The sequence below is a fragment of the Penicillium cinerascens genome (genome assembly GCF_028974065.1).
Source record: "Penicillium cinerascens strain IBT 15544 chromosome Unknown scaffold_4_segment0_segment0, whole genome shotgun sequence".
In the NCBI taxonomy this organism is placed as follows: domain Eukaryota; kingdom Fungi; phylum Ascomycota; class Eurotiomycetes; order Eurotiales; family Aspergillaceae; genus Penicillium; species Penicillium cinerascens.
In genome coordinates this window covers 1,607,382-1,623,832 of record NW_026695297.1, presented here as the reverse complement: position 1 = coordinate 1,623,832, position 16,451 = coordinate 1,607,382, and positions in this window count along the sequence as shown.

The window sequence follows — 16,451 nt, the reverse complement described above, 5'->3', positions numbered from 1 at the left end:
TAATGGCCACCAAAATCGCTCTAAAAGACGCGCCAACAACCATAAACTGACCCAAACTGAAGAGGAATCGCTTAAGAAGTGGATATTATTAATAGATACGCGTGGAGCAGCCCCTAGGCCAGCTATAGTGCGAGAAATGGCGAATCTTTTGCTTGCAAAGCGCGGTTCAACCCCAATCTAGACGGTCGGCGAAAACTAGGTCACAAACTATGTCAAAAGACAGCCAGAGCTAAAGACTCGTTTCTTACGTCGATACGACTATCAGCGAGCAAAACAAGAGGATCCAAAGGTTATTCAAGAGTGGTTTAATCGCGTACAAACTACAATTCAGCAATACGGTATCCTACCAAAGGATATCTACAATTTTGATGAGACTAGCTTCGCGATGGGCCTTACAGCGACCGCAAAGGTTATTACTCGAGCAGAATACTATAGTCGGCGATTAGTTTTACAGCCAGGAAATCGTGAGTGGGTGACTACAATCGAGTCAATTAGCGCTTCTAGGTGGGCGCTTCCGCCTACGATTATCTTCAAAGCCAAACTGCATAATCTAGCTTGGACCGATAACCTTCCAAGAGATTGGCGCTTTAAAGTTAGTCAAAATGGATGGACGACAGACGAGATTAGCCTTCGATAGCTTCAAAAGCTATTTATACCATCAACGAATAGCCATACTCAAGGCCGATATCGATTATTAGTCCTTGATGGGCACGGTAGCTATCTTACGCCCTATTTCGACCAAATTTGCTCAGAAAACGAGATTATCCCTATTTATATGCCAGCGCATAGCTCGCATCTTTTACAGCCACTTAATATTGGTTGTTTTGCGGTTTTAAAGCGCTTATACGGAACCTTGGTTGATCAAAAAATGCGGCTTAGCATTAACTATATTGACAAGTTTAATTTCCTCGCTGCCTACCCAAATGCTCGCGATAGCGCTTTTCAAGCGCCTACTATAAAAAATAGCTTCGCAGCAGCGGGTTTAGTGCCATTCGATCCAGAACGAGTGCTTTCAAAGCTTAATATCCAGCTTCGGACGCCTACACCCTTAGGAAGCCGCCCAAGCAGCCGATCAAGCGTTTTTACCCCAAAAACACCAGCGACCATCGCTAAATTACTTAAACAAGGAGCATCAATCCAAGCTTTCCTAAAACGACGCTCAAATAGCCCACCAACACCCTCAAAAACCGCGTTAAACCAGCTTATTAAGGGGTGTCAGATCGCTATGCAAAATAGCATATTACTTGAGCAAGAAGTTAAGGAATTACGCGCTTCCAACGCAGCGCAGAAGCAAAAGCGCGCACGGGTTAATAGACGCATAGCCTACGAAGCTAGTATGTCAGTGCAGGAAGCTCAGGAGTATTTACAAGCCCATGAGCCTATTATACAGCCTACGGCACCGTCTCCAGCAGCACCCAACCAGCCTATTCAGCAGGCGGTAGCACCAGCGCGACGACGTCAATACACCTGTTCTATATGCGGTGAAAAAGGGCATAAGTCCCCTACATGCCCAGTTAGGTAGAATAATTAATATAAAGGCGTTTTGGTTGAAAAAAATAGATATAAACAGGAAGTAGGTGGTTGGGTGGCCGGGTGGCTTGTGTGGCCGGGTGGCTTGTGTGGCCGGGTGGCTTGTGAATTACGTTAGCTATCTTTTAATATAGTTTATAATCTAGTTTTCGCTAACTATCTAGATTAGGGTTAAACTACGCTTTATAAGTAAAAGATTCGCTATTTCTCGCACTATAGCTAGCCTAGGGGCTACTCTATATATATCTATTAATAATATCCACTTCTTAAGTGATTCCTCTTTAGTTTAGGTTAGTTTATAGTTATTAGCGCGTCTTTTAGAGCGATTTTAGTAGCTATTAATATAATTAGTAAGTGTAGAATATAGAACGTTGAATTAGCGCGCTATATCTTAAATAGAGCTAATTCCTTCCTTTTTTATAGCCTATATAGCTAATAAAAGATAGCCCTCTTATTTAATAGAATTATAGCTTAATTAAGCGCGTTTTGGAGGTATAGTGGTTAGTAGAAAATAGGAGAGACGCGTTAGGACGTATAAATTTAGTTAGGTGGCTAGGTGGCTTATATAGCTAGGTGGCTTATGAATTATGTTAGCTTTTTTAATAGCTATTAGAAATTGAGGTTTAATTAGTTTATAATATTAATTAATAATAATATATCTATTATTTATCCTCCTACTAAGGACACTTACGTAATCTTTTAGATACGTGGCGTGTCTAAGTGCTTTCTAATTAAGAGAGATCTACCTTATCGTTATTACTATTATCTATCTACGGAAGCTCCTCTTCGTCTTAATCCTCGCCCTTTTATATACCCTATTCTTTATTATCACTAATTAGATCTAGCTTAAACTAATTAGGTATATACTCTCTCTCTCTTCTTCTTTACCTACTTTAATTTTATTAAGAGTAAAAAACTCTTTTAAAAATATAAAAGAGTCTTCCTAGAGGTCGAACCTTAATATATAAAGAAATATTATTAGTTCCCAGATTATTATACTATTTAAGAGACTTTAGCGATAATAATAGATATCCTACACTATATTAAATAGATATTTAACTTTAGTATTAGTTACTAGGATTAAAAGGATATCCTAGGTAAAGGTAGTAATAGCTAGAAAGCGATATTAAATATTCTTCTAAAATAGGAGAGATAAGATATTAATAGTATTTATTATTAATTAGGAAGAGGAGAAAGTAAGAGAAGATATTAAAATACCTTATCTATAGGCGACGATAGTTAGCGTTTACTTTCACTAAGTATTAAATTAAGACGTAAGCCTACTTAGGTTAACGCCTAAGAGATAGAGAGGCCTTATTAAGAATAAAGATACTCTTAGTATAGAGATAGAGTCGTCTTAAAGCTCTTTTAATATTAATTACGCTATTAGTTATACTAATTATTTATAATAAAGAGCTAAAACTTATTGATTAGCGTAAGTATTATTCTAACTATATAAAGATCCCCTTAGATTATATCTATCTACTAATAATAGTTAGCGAGCTTTTTATATATAGCCTTAAGTGCCTTATATATTATCTTTTTTAAGGAACTTTTTTCTATATAAGCTAGTCTATTAATTACTTAAGGTATTTAAAAGGCTTATTATAAATTTAAAATATATAATAAATAATAGTGTCCTTTATCTTTAATAGCTTAAGGGTAAAATTAAAGAATAGCTATATAATCTATAGAAGATAGTTAATCTAACACTATTTATCTATATTAAGTACTAGGTTAGTCTAATTATATTTAATAAAAAAGGATTAAATATTAATTAGAGTAGCTTTATTTATTAAAGTATTAGAAATATAGAGTTCTAGTATATTTTAATATCCTATAAAAGTATAAGGTTAGTTACTTTAGTCTAGAGCTTAGAAAATATATTATAGCGCTAAGGGCTTATATTAATATAGATTATAAGGTTACGAACTTATTTAAGATAGATAATTAGTATAGTGAGAGAAGTGAGAGAAAAATAAAAGTTATTTACCTTATTTAATATCTAAGTAATATTTCGCTTCTTTATCTTTATATTTATATAGATAAGCTAAGACCGCTTAGATATCTAATATATCTTAGTTATATTATTTATAAGCTCTACGTTTATCTATCTAAGTAGCTTATTTAAGCTTAGTTAGATAATTTATATAAGATATAGAACTTAAATAATAATAGTTATATCTAATAGCGACTACTATAAGATATTAACTAAGATATTATTAGTTATTATTATAAGTATTTAGTCCTAAATCTAATACTATATAAATATATCTAGGAGTATAGTACTAAGGCTCTTACTAGAGTATATTCTAAAAAGTGGTTAAAAGCTAATTAGAATCTCTTAATATTACTAATCTTTATTAATAAAATAGCTAGTAATAGTTATGAATTTTTAAGAAAAAGAAGATATTTAAAAATCAAAGGCGATTAATATCTTTATATAACTAAGGAGCTTTTATAGGATACTTTAGTGCTATTCTTTTACTATAGTTTATAGACGATAATAAATAGTTTTTATAAAAGGGATCTTAAGGCTAGAAGGGACGTATTAAGCTATTTAAATTAGATTATAGAACTTAAGATACTTAATAAGCTAAAAAGGAAGACGTATAACTATAAGGAAGATAAGTAGCTTCTCTTCCTAGGCCTTTTAGATAAACTATTTATTTATAGATTAAATATACTTCTATTTTAAGTATTATATTTATTAGTGATTTCTAAGATTATATCTTTAAATATAATAGAACTTATAATATCCTATAGAAATCTAGTAATACTAGCCTCTTATTAAATATTTCTTATATATTATTAATATATAGTGATATAAAGATACTTTATTAATATAGATATATTATATTAATTTATACTACTAGAAGTCTTAGTAAAAGATAGATACTTAAGGATTAGATTATAGTATTTATATATAATCTTAGGCTAGCTATTAGAACTCTCTATTACTTAATTAAAGTGCTACTATAAGTGTCAGGATTTTAGGTGCCTACATTTATAACTACAGATTTCTAGATCTTCCAATTCAATATAGAAGTTCCCACTGAAGTTCCCGTTCTGTCATTCTTCACCGCCTTTATTTGACCTTCTAATTATCTCTTATTTATCTCTTACTTTGCTCTCACTTCAGCCTTTACTATACTTTCTCTTTCCGTTTGCCTACCTAACCGAGGTTATTGGGCCTATCCTGTCTATAGCCTCGGGTACAGCACGTTTACCTACCTCGGGCAATAGCACGCAATAGCACGTTTACGGCAAGATTACCTCGGCCAAACAGCATGCTTACCTCGGGTAATCAGCTAGATGAACTGAATATTTCTGTCTATAAATATGGCCTAAAAACCAGACTGAATAAAAAAAGGGGAGAGTTTTCATCTGAATTATTCTCTTACTACCTTTCTCTCCTAAAGGCAGACCAAAGAGACCCTTTATCTTTATCTTTATTTATCTTCTAAGGGTAAGCTACTACGCAGCAGTAGTAGCTAACCTCTACGGGAGGTAGTATTTCTCTCTACAAATATTTGTCCTAAGGACTGCCCTGCCGCATAGGGACCCTTAGGCATTTATTTATCTCTCTTATCTTATATACTACCAATCCCGACAATAAGTCTACTAAATAGCTAGTATCCTAATAGATTTTACTAGTCTATTTATAGTTAATCTTAATCTACCAGTCTATCTACTTAGTATATATTATATAATTATAAAGTATATAGTTCTTTCTTTAATTAAGGCTAATATACTTTAAAGTAAATAGAATTAATAGGCGAGGCTATAGCTAGATAAAGTCTTAATTAAAAAGGTCGAATATTCGCTAACTACTAGAAGGCTTAGGGATAAATAGCTATAAGAGATCTAATATAAGATATAGAATACTATCTATATTATTATAAAGAGATAATAAAATATATTAGAATTCTAACTTTAAGATATAATATTATAAAGTAAGGAAATAGTAAAAGATAAGTAAGAGTAGAAGTGAAGACTTACTAAAGGATATTTATAAGAGTTAATCGCTAAATATAGTAGACTTATTATTTTATTACTACCTTAGACTAGAAAGTCCTATAATTAGTAGATAATAAGAATATTAAGTAGAGTATAACCTATAGAACCTATTTAAAATCTACGTAATCCACTAATAATCTATAAAACCTATCTAGAACCTATAGATAACCTATACTTAATCTACGAAAGTATATTTTGCCTTTAAAATTTTATAACTTAACTCTAACTTACTATATTTAATCCTATTTTATAGACACTATACCTAAATAAATTACGAATAGACTTATATTTATAATAAAATAAAGTATAAGGACTAATTTAATAGGAGGAAATAATAAAATTAAGGTATATATAAAATAAAATAATAAAAGTAAAATGTTTCCTCTAAAAGGTACACTACCTTTATTCTATATTTCTATAGAATAGAAAGGCTATTCTAATATTCTTACGCTTCTATCGTTACCCTTTAGATAGATCCAACTAAATATATATAACTAATTACTAATATTAATTAATTAATATATAGCGGAATTTCATTTTATTTTAAGTGATTAGAGCTAAAGTTAATAACTTATGAGTATAACTATAGTATTTAATTAAGATAAATTAGCCAAATTATATACGCTAAGACTAGGATTTTATATAAATTTAGGTTAAGATAGGTTTTTAAATCTAAATTTATAACCCGCTAGGTTAGGTTTAGGTATAGGTTAAAGGTCTTGACCTATATTATAGGTTATAGCGTAGTCTAATCCTAATATATTTATAGGGTCTTTACTAATAAAATCTAGCTATCTACTAATCGCGTTAAGGATAATTACTTATATTCCCTCCTAATATTAAATATCTAGGTTATATTCCTAGAACTCTATAGCCTAGCGAGCTAATTACTTACTATAAATCTTAGTAGTTTATAACTATATTAAATTTATATAGTCTATAATAATAGTTATTTTACTATTATTCTTAATATAATAGTCCTAAATATATAAGGCTTTTTTGATAGCTAGAAGCTGCTTTTTATAGACAAGATAGTTTAACTCTATTCTCTATAATTTTCGTCTATTAAAAGCTATAAGGTAGAAATAAATATCTTTATCTTCCTAGAGTAATACTATACTAAGGGACTATTTAGATATATCTATTTTAATTCTAAATAATTTGTTTTAATCTAGTTAGATTTAGACTAAAGCTTCTATTAATAGCTTCTTTAGCTTTAAGAAGGCGCTTTTATATATAATTGTCTATTTTATAGGCCTATTTTTAATCTTATATAGTAATATATCTAGCTCTTTTAGGAGTTTATAGAGTAAAATATATATTTTTATAAATCTTTTAATAAACTAATAATAATAGATAGCTAGACTTAGGAACTAGCGAATATTATAGATATTCTATAGTTAGGGCTATTCTTAGGTAGCCTTGACCTTCTTTAGTATTAGCTAGAGTTAGCGATTTCTAATAAGATAGTTATAGAATTCTAGCTATTCTATTATAAACTTATATTTCTAGGAATTTATATATAACTTCTATATAGTTAGTAATAATAATACTTAATCTATATAGTTATAATACTCTTCTATAGTTTCTAAAAATATAAATATATTATTTAAATATATAACTATATAGCGATCTAAAAGAGGGTAAAGTATCTTATTTATAACTACTTAGAAGATTATAGATATATTATATAGACTAAATAGTATTATTAGCTATTTATACTTTCCCTATATTATATTAAAAGCAGTTTTCTTAATTAATCGCTTACCTATTTAAATCTATTAATGTTTAGTAGTAAGATTAATCTTTAAGAGTACCTATATAATTCCTATTATATCTAAAAGCTTTTAGATTTATAGTAATAAATAGCTATTTTTCTTTAATCTATTTAAGGCCTAATAATTAATATATATTTACTATATACTATAAGATTTCTTTACGAAAATTACTAGAAACCCTTAAGGACTATTAGATAGATAGACTAATCCCCTTTTAATTAGTTTATTAATCTATTAAATCTATTTATTTATCTTCTTAGCTAATAAAAGGGTATATATTAATATTACTCGCTTTCGCATTACTAATATTAATCTTATATATAATTAGCTATTTAGGAGGAAGAGCGTTTACTAACTTAGAGCGAAAGATATTATTATATCACTATAGCAATTTATATATATAGAGATTCAAGAACGTCTCCCTTTTTCCCTAAATTAGAAGTATCTTTAATAGTAAATAACACTATTTCTATATCCTATTTATGCATAAGATATATATACTATTTTATTAATAGTAAATTAAGCTAAGTATTATCTTTCGCTTATAAATTAAGAGGATTAGATTAAGGAACTATAAAAGTCCTTTAATATTTCTAAATTCTTATTTCTTTAGTAATCTAATTAATAATAGGATTTACTATTCTAAGGAAATCTTATTTAAGAATAAACTTAAAGTTCTATAAGGGTAGAACCTAGATAGTTATAACCCCTCGCTACTTATTAAGCGTAACTAGAAGTCTAATATAGATATTTATATATAGCCTATCTCTATTTAATAGCTATACTAGAATAGGATCTTCTATCTTTATCTATATTAGTAGGCGGTTTCTTATTCTTTCTATAAGTTCTTTAATAATAAATATATATAAAGTACTACTATTAAGTAAAATATATATAGTTAGAATAGTTTTCTATAACGTAACCGGTAAGCGAGCCGCCTATGTAAGCGAGCCGCCTACCCAACCATTTTTTCGCGTCCACACGCGTCCTTCTATTTTCTACCAACCACTATGCCTCCAAAACGCGGTCAATTAAGCCAAGATTTTATCGAGCAAGAGGGCCGCCTCGAATTAGCTGTCTAGGCTATAAAAAACAAAGAAATCAGCTCTATTCGCGAGACTGCGCACCGTTTTAATGTGCCTCACACTACCCTCCGCGACCGCGTTAATGGCCGCCTATTTCGCCCTCAAACACGCGCTAATAGCTATAAATTGACCCAAACTGAAGAGGAATCGCTAAAGCGATGGATATTATTAATGGACTCGCGTGGAGCAGCCCCTAGGCCCTCTATGGTGCGATAAATAGCGAATCTTTTGCTTGCAAAGCGCGGTTCAACCCTAATCCAAACGGTCGGCGAAAAATGGGTCTATAATTATACCCAACGTCATTTAGAGCTAAAATCCCGCTTTTCACGTCGATACGATTACCAACGAGCAAAACAAGAGGACCCAAAGGTTATTCAAGAGTGGTTTAATCGCGTACAAGCTACGGTTCAGCAATACGGTATCCTACCGGAGGATATCTATAATTTTGACGAGACGGGCTTCGCGATGGGCCTTACGGCGACCGTAAAGGTTATTACCTAATCGGAATACTACGGTCGGAGAGCGGTTTTACAGCTAGGAAATCGGGAGTGGGTGACTACAATTGAATCAATTAGCGCTTCTAGGTGGGCGCTTCCGCCGACGATTATCTTTAAAGGCAAACTATATAATTAGGCTTAGTTCGAGGACCTCCTAAGGGATTAGCGCTTCGAAGTTAGTCAAAATAGGTAGACGATAGACGAGATAGGCCTTCGATAGCTTCAAAAACTATTTATACCGTCGACGAATACGCGTACGCAAGGCTAATATCGTTTCTTAGTCCTTGATAGTCATAGTTAGACATTGACATGGGACTCCCATAGGACTAAGGTCCGTCCCAAGTCCCACCCATGGGAATACCCACCCATAGGTACCCATAGACACCTGATTATGCCTGAATTCGCCTGAATTCGCCTGAATTTTGTGCATAAGATCACTGACTAATCTTTGTTATTTACGTCTGTTTCGGTTGGAACAAGTAATATCACTACTTTTTAACCTACCTACTAGGTAATTATAAGAAATAAAGTTATTTATATATATAAAAGGGTCCGTTTCATCGGTCGCATTAATGTTTTAGGCCTATCGAAGTAAAGGTAAAAAAGCGGTGGTAGAAATTATGGTTTGTCCTCTAAGATATATATTTATTATATACAACCAACCACTCTGCTATTATTTCCTTTGATTTTATTATATTATAATACTAGGTTATTATGGCTTATTTTAGTAGTTAATTTAATTACTATAGCTTCTTTTATATATATTTATCTTGCAAACACCTAATTGCTAGTGTAGGGTGTGTGGTTGAGAGAAAAAGGTCAGAGTTAAGAGCAAAAGTTAAGAAATTTCTAGGGGGCATAGCTCTTACTAAATTCTATAGGACTATAGGACTCCTATAGGACTACCCACATAAATATAGAGAGTTAGGCCAATAGGATAGGCTAGGTAGACCCACCTAGTAGTGATTAGCTTATAAAGAACCAATAATATTAGGCTACGTGCTTAAAGCCCTTAATATACCTTACCTTCTATCTAAGCTTTTTCTCTTTACCTTAATCTTAGTTTCTCTTCACTTTCGCTAGTATAGTATACCTCTCGGACCCTATAAGCCAATCTATATATAGCGATAGTATTGATCCTATCCTTCTATCTGATTCTTTCTCTTTTGAACCAAACGAACCAACTAAAAGCCAAACAATTGAGCTTACACCACCACCACTACTACCACCCTCTATTTAACGTATTAGAGACCGGACGAAACAGTAGGCACTTTGGACGGAAATGACTAAGACTAAATTTATTGAATAGTGGCTTACCACTCTATATAGGATAAAACCTAAAGCAAAATATATCCATTAGGATAGAAAGGGCCATCAATCTAATGTATAGACGCATTTTGACTAAGTTACATATATTAATACAAGAAAACTAATGGTTACTTGTAAAAGGTGTGGTATAATAATAAAGCATCTAGTAAAAGATGGGATATCTGGGATGCGACGACATCTAAAAAATGGTGCCTATTAGATAAAAAGTAAGCAAATAAATATTAAGCACTTAATATAGAAAGTGGTATGTTTACTAAAAAGTGAGAGAAAAGTGAGAGCAAAATAAGAGAAAACTAACCTATTATTCTCTCACTAGGCAGTCAACTCCAATCTATCCCAACCTTAGTCTAAAGAGCTTTAGCAGCAATAGCTTTTAACCACTATCACTAGCCTACGCCTACCCTTCTAAATCATCGAGAGCGAGCACTTCTAGAAGCTTCTACGCCTAACCTAGTCAGCCCCTTTAATCCCAACCTTTCCTACTAGTCGCACGATATAGCGCCGACTACGAAATATAGTCGAAGACCGATAGAAAGACACCCTTTAGATGCTTCTACCCTATTAAAAGCTCTCAATTAGTCTAGATTGCTAGATATCACCCTTTCAGTAAGCATTTATGGCTATTACTAGTTATTTCCTAGACTAGAATTAGGATTACCGAGAGGTGCTTCTAGGATTTAAACCCCTAGAAGGAATATATATTGGGACGAATCTTAGGTTAGTCCTAACTAATACCCTTTAAAAGTATCAGATTCTAGACCGGATTATAGCTATTACTACGGATAATGCGTTAAATAACTAGACGATGATTATAAGCATCCAAGCTAGTTATCCTAGTCTACCTTTAATCTATATTCCTTGCCTTGCGTATATGATTTAGCTTAGTCTAAAATAGCTTCTTGGTCAGATGAAGGCAAACCCCTAGAATGATATAGTAGAAATGGTTTGGACAGAAGAGTATAGTCGGGCTGCTACTTAGGCTTAGCAGAGGTCTAGAAAGCTAGATATTACGAATACCCTTCGTAAGGCTCGTAGTCTTGCTATCTATATTAATATAAGCCCACAGAGACGGGATAACTTCCTAAAGCTTTAGACTAATCAGCCTACATTAGTCCTAATCTAGGACGTCCGTACGCGTTGGAATTCGACATATCTAATACTTTACTAGGCTAAAAGGCTTCAATCTGATTTAAATCAGTACTGTATCACCTACTGGGTTGAATAGTTAATGATTAATTTAGAGGAATAGCGTTAGATTAATTATCTTCTTTATTTAACTAAGCCTTTCTTCTGATTTACCACTGCCCTATCTAAGACCAAGGATATTACTATCTATAGTATTTTTAGTATCTATAATAAGCTTTTTGACTACCTTAAAGCTTCGATTTGGCAGTTAAGGCGGAAAAAGGTTAGTCTCCTATATTCTCTCCCTTTTCCGCTAATTATAACTCTGATTTTTCGCACTTTAACCTATATAACAAGGGTTAAAGTGCGAAAAATCAGAGTCATAATTAGCGGAAAAGGGATTTATTTAAGTCTCACTTACTTACTTTTCCTTCACTTCTAGGCTAGGTGGAAACGGCAGATGCTTGAAGCTCTTGAATTAGCTGAAAATAAGCTTCGAGAGTACTATATAAAAACAGATAATCTAGAACTTAGTGATATCTATGCGCATAGCACAATCCTCGCCCCTCAGTATAAGTTGTAGTTCTTTTCTGGCCCCGACTAGATAGATAAAGACTATGCTTCTTTATATCGAGCGAGCTTTCAAGAGCGAATAAAAGTATATTTGTCGAGATTGGTAGTATATAATAATAAGAGAGATAAATAAATGCCTGCGGGTCCCTATGCGGCAGGGCTGTCTTCAGGACAAATATTTGTAGAGAGAAATACTACCTCCCGTAGAGGTTAGCTACTACTGCGGCGTAGTGGCTTACCCCTGGAAGATGAATAAAGATAAAGATAAAGGGTCTCTTTGGTCTGCCTTTAGGAGAGAAAGGTAGTAAGAGAATAATTCAGATGAAAGCTCTTGTTTTATTCAGTCTGGTTTCTAGGCCATATTTATAGACAGAAAATATTCAGTTCATCTAGCTAATTACCCAAGGTAAGCGTAGGCTGTTTGCCCGAGGTAATCTTGCCGTAAACGTGCTGTTGCCCGAGGTAGGTAAACGTGCTGTTACCCGCGGCTATAGACAGGATAGGCCTAATAACCTCGGTTTGGTAGGCTGACGTAGATAAAAAGCATAGTAAAGGCCGAAGTGAGGGGAAAGTGAGAGATAAATGAGAGATAATTGGAAGATCAGATGAAAGCGGTGAGAGATGGCAGAACGGGAACATCAACTGGAACTTTCCATGTTGAATTGGAAGCTCTGGAAATCTACATGAATTAATGCATGCACCTAAAATCCTGACAATATTAAATAGAGAGTGATTCAATCCCAAAACCTTAGGCTTCTATCCAAGCTTCTGAGCTTGATCAATTGCTTGCTTCTGAGCCTAAATCCACTAAGGATCAGGATGAATTAACCTAATATCTCTAAGGAGGTAAGCTTACTTTTTCCCTCTCACTTTCCTCTCACTTTCCTCTCACTTTTCTCTTACTTCTAGTCTTACCTCTCATTTTACCTCTCGTCTAATTTCTTTGGTTTTACTTAGGTTTGGTCCTAATTAGCCCTCGTCTATTCTGGAAAGATTATATATATCAGTTCCCTACACTAGCATATATAGCATAGGATATTTTCTCTATCCCTACTACTAGTGCTAGTGTAGAAAGGTTATTTAATTTAGCCTGGGATATCTGTCATTTTCGGAGGGGTCATCTGAATTCTTTAACTATCTAAGACCTAATAATGTTTATGTGTACGACTAGGTTCGAGATAGAAGATCAGTAGCTAGCTTTTATCCGATCTTTATCTATCCACGAGGACGGTGAAACAGATGAACCTTCTCAGCAAATAGAAGGTTTTGAGCTAATTAGTGATACTGAGGCGGATAGGGTGGATGAGCTAGATGAGCTAGATGAGCTAGATAGGATAGATGTTTCTAGGCTATCTTCTATTCGGGCTGGTAAGAGAAGAAAGAGTGTTTTATCTGATGAGAGTGATGATGATTTAGTCTCTTTGCCTATAATTCTAGAAAGCCAGATTCGGGCCTCTAATTGGGTGAAAAGACGTCCTCGGGGGCCTAAGGGCTTTGAAATTCTATAGAATAATATAGGTGCTATTCTCTTATTCAAACCTCACTTTCTTTTTCTTATTTTATTACCTTTCGACTGTAATTTTACCACCTAAATACCAAAGATTCCTACATAATATGCATTAATTATACCTCCTTGTATTATGGGTACTTATAGGAGTATGGGAGTCCTATAGGTGGGTAGGGAAAAGGCCGTCCTATCTATGGGACTAAGGGTCGGTCCCATATCCCACCTATGGGCGGGACGGGACTGTCCCAAATGGGAATACCTATAGGAGTGTCAATGTCTAGTTATAGTAGCTATTTAACCGCCTAATTCGACTAAATTTATTTAGAAAACGAGATAATTCCTCTCTATATGCTAGCGTATAGCTCGTATCTTTTATAGTCGCTTGATATTGGTTGTTTTGCTATTTTAAAGCGCTCTTATGGAGGCTTAGTTAATCAAAAAATGCGGCTTGGTATTAACCATATCGACAAACTTAATTTCCTTATGGCCTACCTAAATGCCCACGATAGCGCTTTTCAAGCGCTTATAATAAAAAATAGCTTTACAGTAGGGGGTTTAGTGCCATTCGACCTAGAACGAGTGCTTTTAAAGCTTAATATCTAGCTTCGAACGCCTACCCCCCTAGGAAGCCGCCTATCTAGCCGATCTAGCGTTTTTACACCAAAAACACCCTTAACCGTCGCCGAATTGCTAAAACAAGGCGCGTCAATCTAGGCCTTCTTAAAACGACGCTTAAATAGCCCGCTAACACCCTTAAAGACCGCTTTAAATAAGCTTATCAAGGGCTGTTAGATCGCTATGCAAAACGGCATATTACTTAAGCAAGAGGTTAGGTAATTACGGGCCGCCAACGAGGTGCAGAGGCAAAAGCGTGCTCGTATTTATAGGCATATAGCTATTGATGCTGGCACTTCAGTGCTAGAATCTCAGGGGCATTTACAAGCCTATGAGGCTGGTTTACAGCCTACGGCACCGTCTCCAGCAACCCCCGGGCAGCCTATTCAGTCAGCGCTAGCGCCAGCGCAAAGGCGTCAATTTGCGTGTTCTATATGCGGTGAGAAAGGGCATAAGGCCCCTAGATGCCCAGTTAGGTAGAATAATTAATATAAAGGCGTTTTGGTTGAAAAAAATAGATGTAAAGTAAAAAGCGGATAGTTGGGTGGGCGGCTCGCTTACATGGGCGGCTCGCTTACCGGTTACGTTAATAAAATACAATCCTCTTATATAATACGATTTTGGCCTAATTAAGCGTATTTTAGTGGTATATTAGTTATTAGAGAATAGAAGAACGCGTATAGATAGGAAAAAGTAGATAGATACGTAGCTCGCTTATATATATAACTCGCTTTTTAAATACGTTAATACTATTAGAGAAATATAATTATATTTATAATATTTTCTATATATTACTTTTATAACTATAGATAAATAATATATATATCTAAAATAATCTTAATATAGTGCTATTTATAATTATTAGGATTTTAAGTATATATATTTATATATATAGATTTCTAGAGCTTTTAATTTAATATAGAAAGTTCTAATTAATATTCCTATTCTACTATCTCTCACCGCCTTTATCTAATCTTCTAATTATCTCTTACTTTCCCCTTACTTCTATATTTACTATACTTTCTATCTATGTTAGCCTATATAACTAGAGGTTATTAGGCCTACCCCTTACTTTATAATGTCTATTTACTTACTTTATAATGTCTATTTACTTACTTTATAACGTCTATATCCTTATTTTATAACGTCTCTAACCTCGAGTAAATAGTATACTCTTTTTATATAAACTAAATATTTTTGTCTATAAATATAGCTTAAAACCTAGACTAAATTAAATAAGAGCTTTTATCTAAATTCACCTCTTACTACCCTTTCTCTACAAAGGTAAACTAGAGAGACCTTTATCCTAAATCTTTATTTATATCTATCTTCCTAAGATAAGCTACTACGCCGCAGTAGTAGCCGACCTCTATAGGAGGTAGTATTTCTCTTTATAAATATTTATCCTAAGGATAGCCCTAATATATAGAGACCCTTAGGCATTTATTTATCTCTCTTATCTTATATACTAGTAATCCCGATAATAATATATATGTCTAAAGATAGAGAATATCTAAATAGTACTTAAAGGGTAAAATAATTATTATTATACTATTATAGATAAATTCTATAATTTATAAAAATATTAGCTGTTAGGATTTTAGGTGCCTATATTTATAAATGCAGATTTCTTTAGAGCTTCCAATTCAACATAGAAGTTCCCGCTGAAGTTCCCGTTCTGCCATTTCTCACCACCTTTATCTGACCTTCTAATTATCTCTTATTTATCTCTCACTTTGCTCTCACTTCGGCCTTTACTATGCTTTCTCTTTCCATTTGCTTACCTAACCGAGGTTATTGGGCCTATCCTGTCTATAACCTCGGATATAGCACGTTTGCCTCGGGCAAACAGCATACTTACCTTGGGTAATCAGCACACTTATTCTAGATAAACTGAATATTTCTGTCTATAGATATAGCCTAAAAACCAGACTAAATAAAATAAGAGCTTTCATCTTAATTCTCCTCTCACTACCCTTCCTCTCTATTAGGGTAGGCTAGAGAGACCCTTTATCTCTACCTTTATCTTTATCTTCATCCATCTTCCTGGGGTAAGCTACTACGCCGCAGTAGTAGCCGACCTCTACGGGAGGTAGTATTTCTCTCTATAAATATTTGTCCTAAGGACTGCCCTGCTGCATAGGGACCCTTGGGCATTTATTTATCTCTCTTATTTTCCATACTACCAATCCCGACAATTTCTTTACGGGAGCCTATAGAGAGTAGCGTCCTAGAGGACGTAAATATATAGTCTGGGATTAGAGGATACTACATAATAATTAGTATAGTTCGGGGATACTAAATACTTAGGATAGAGGTGTATAATTAGATATTACGAGAAATATATATAAAAAAGCGAAAAGAGAGCGATTTAATAGGATGAAAATGCGGG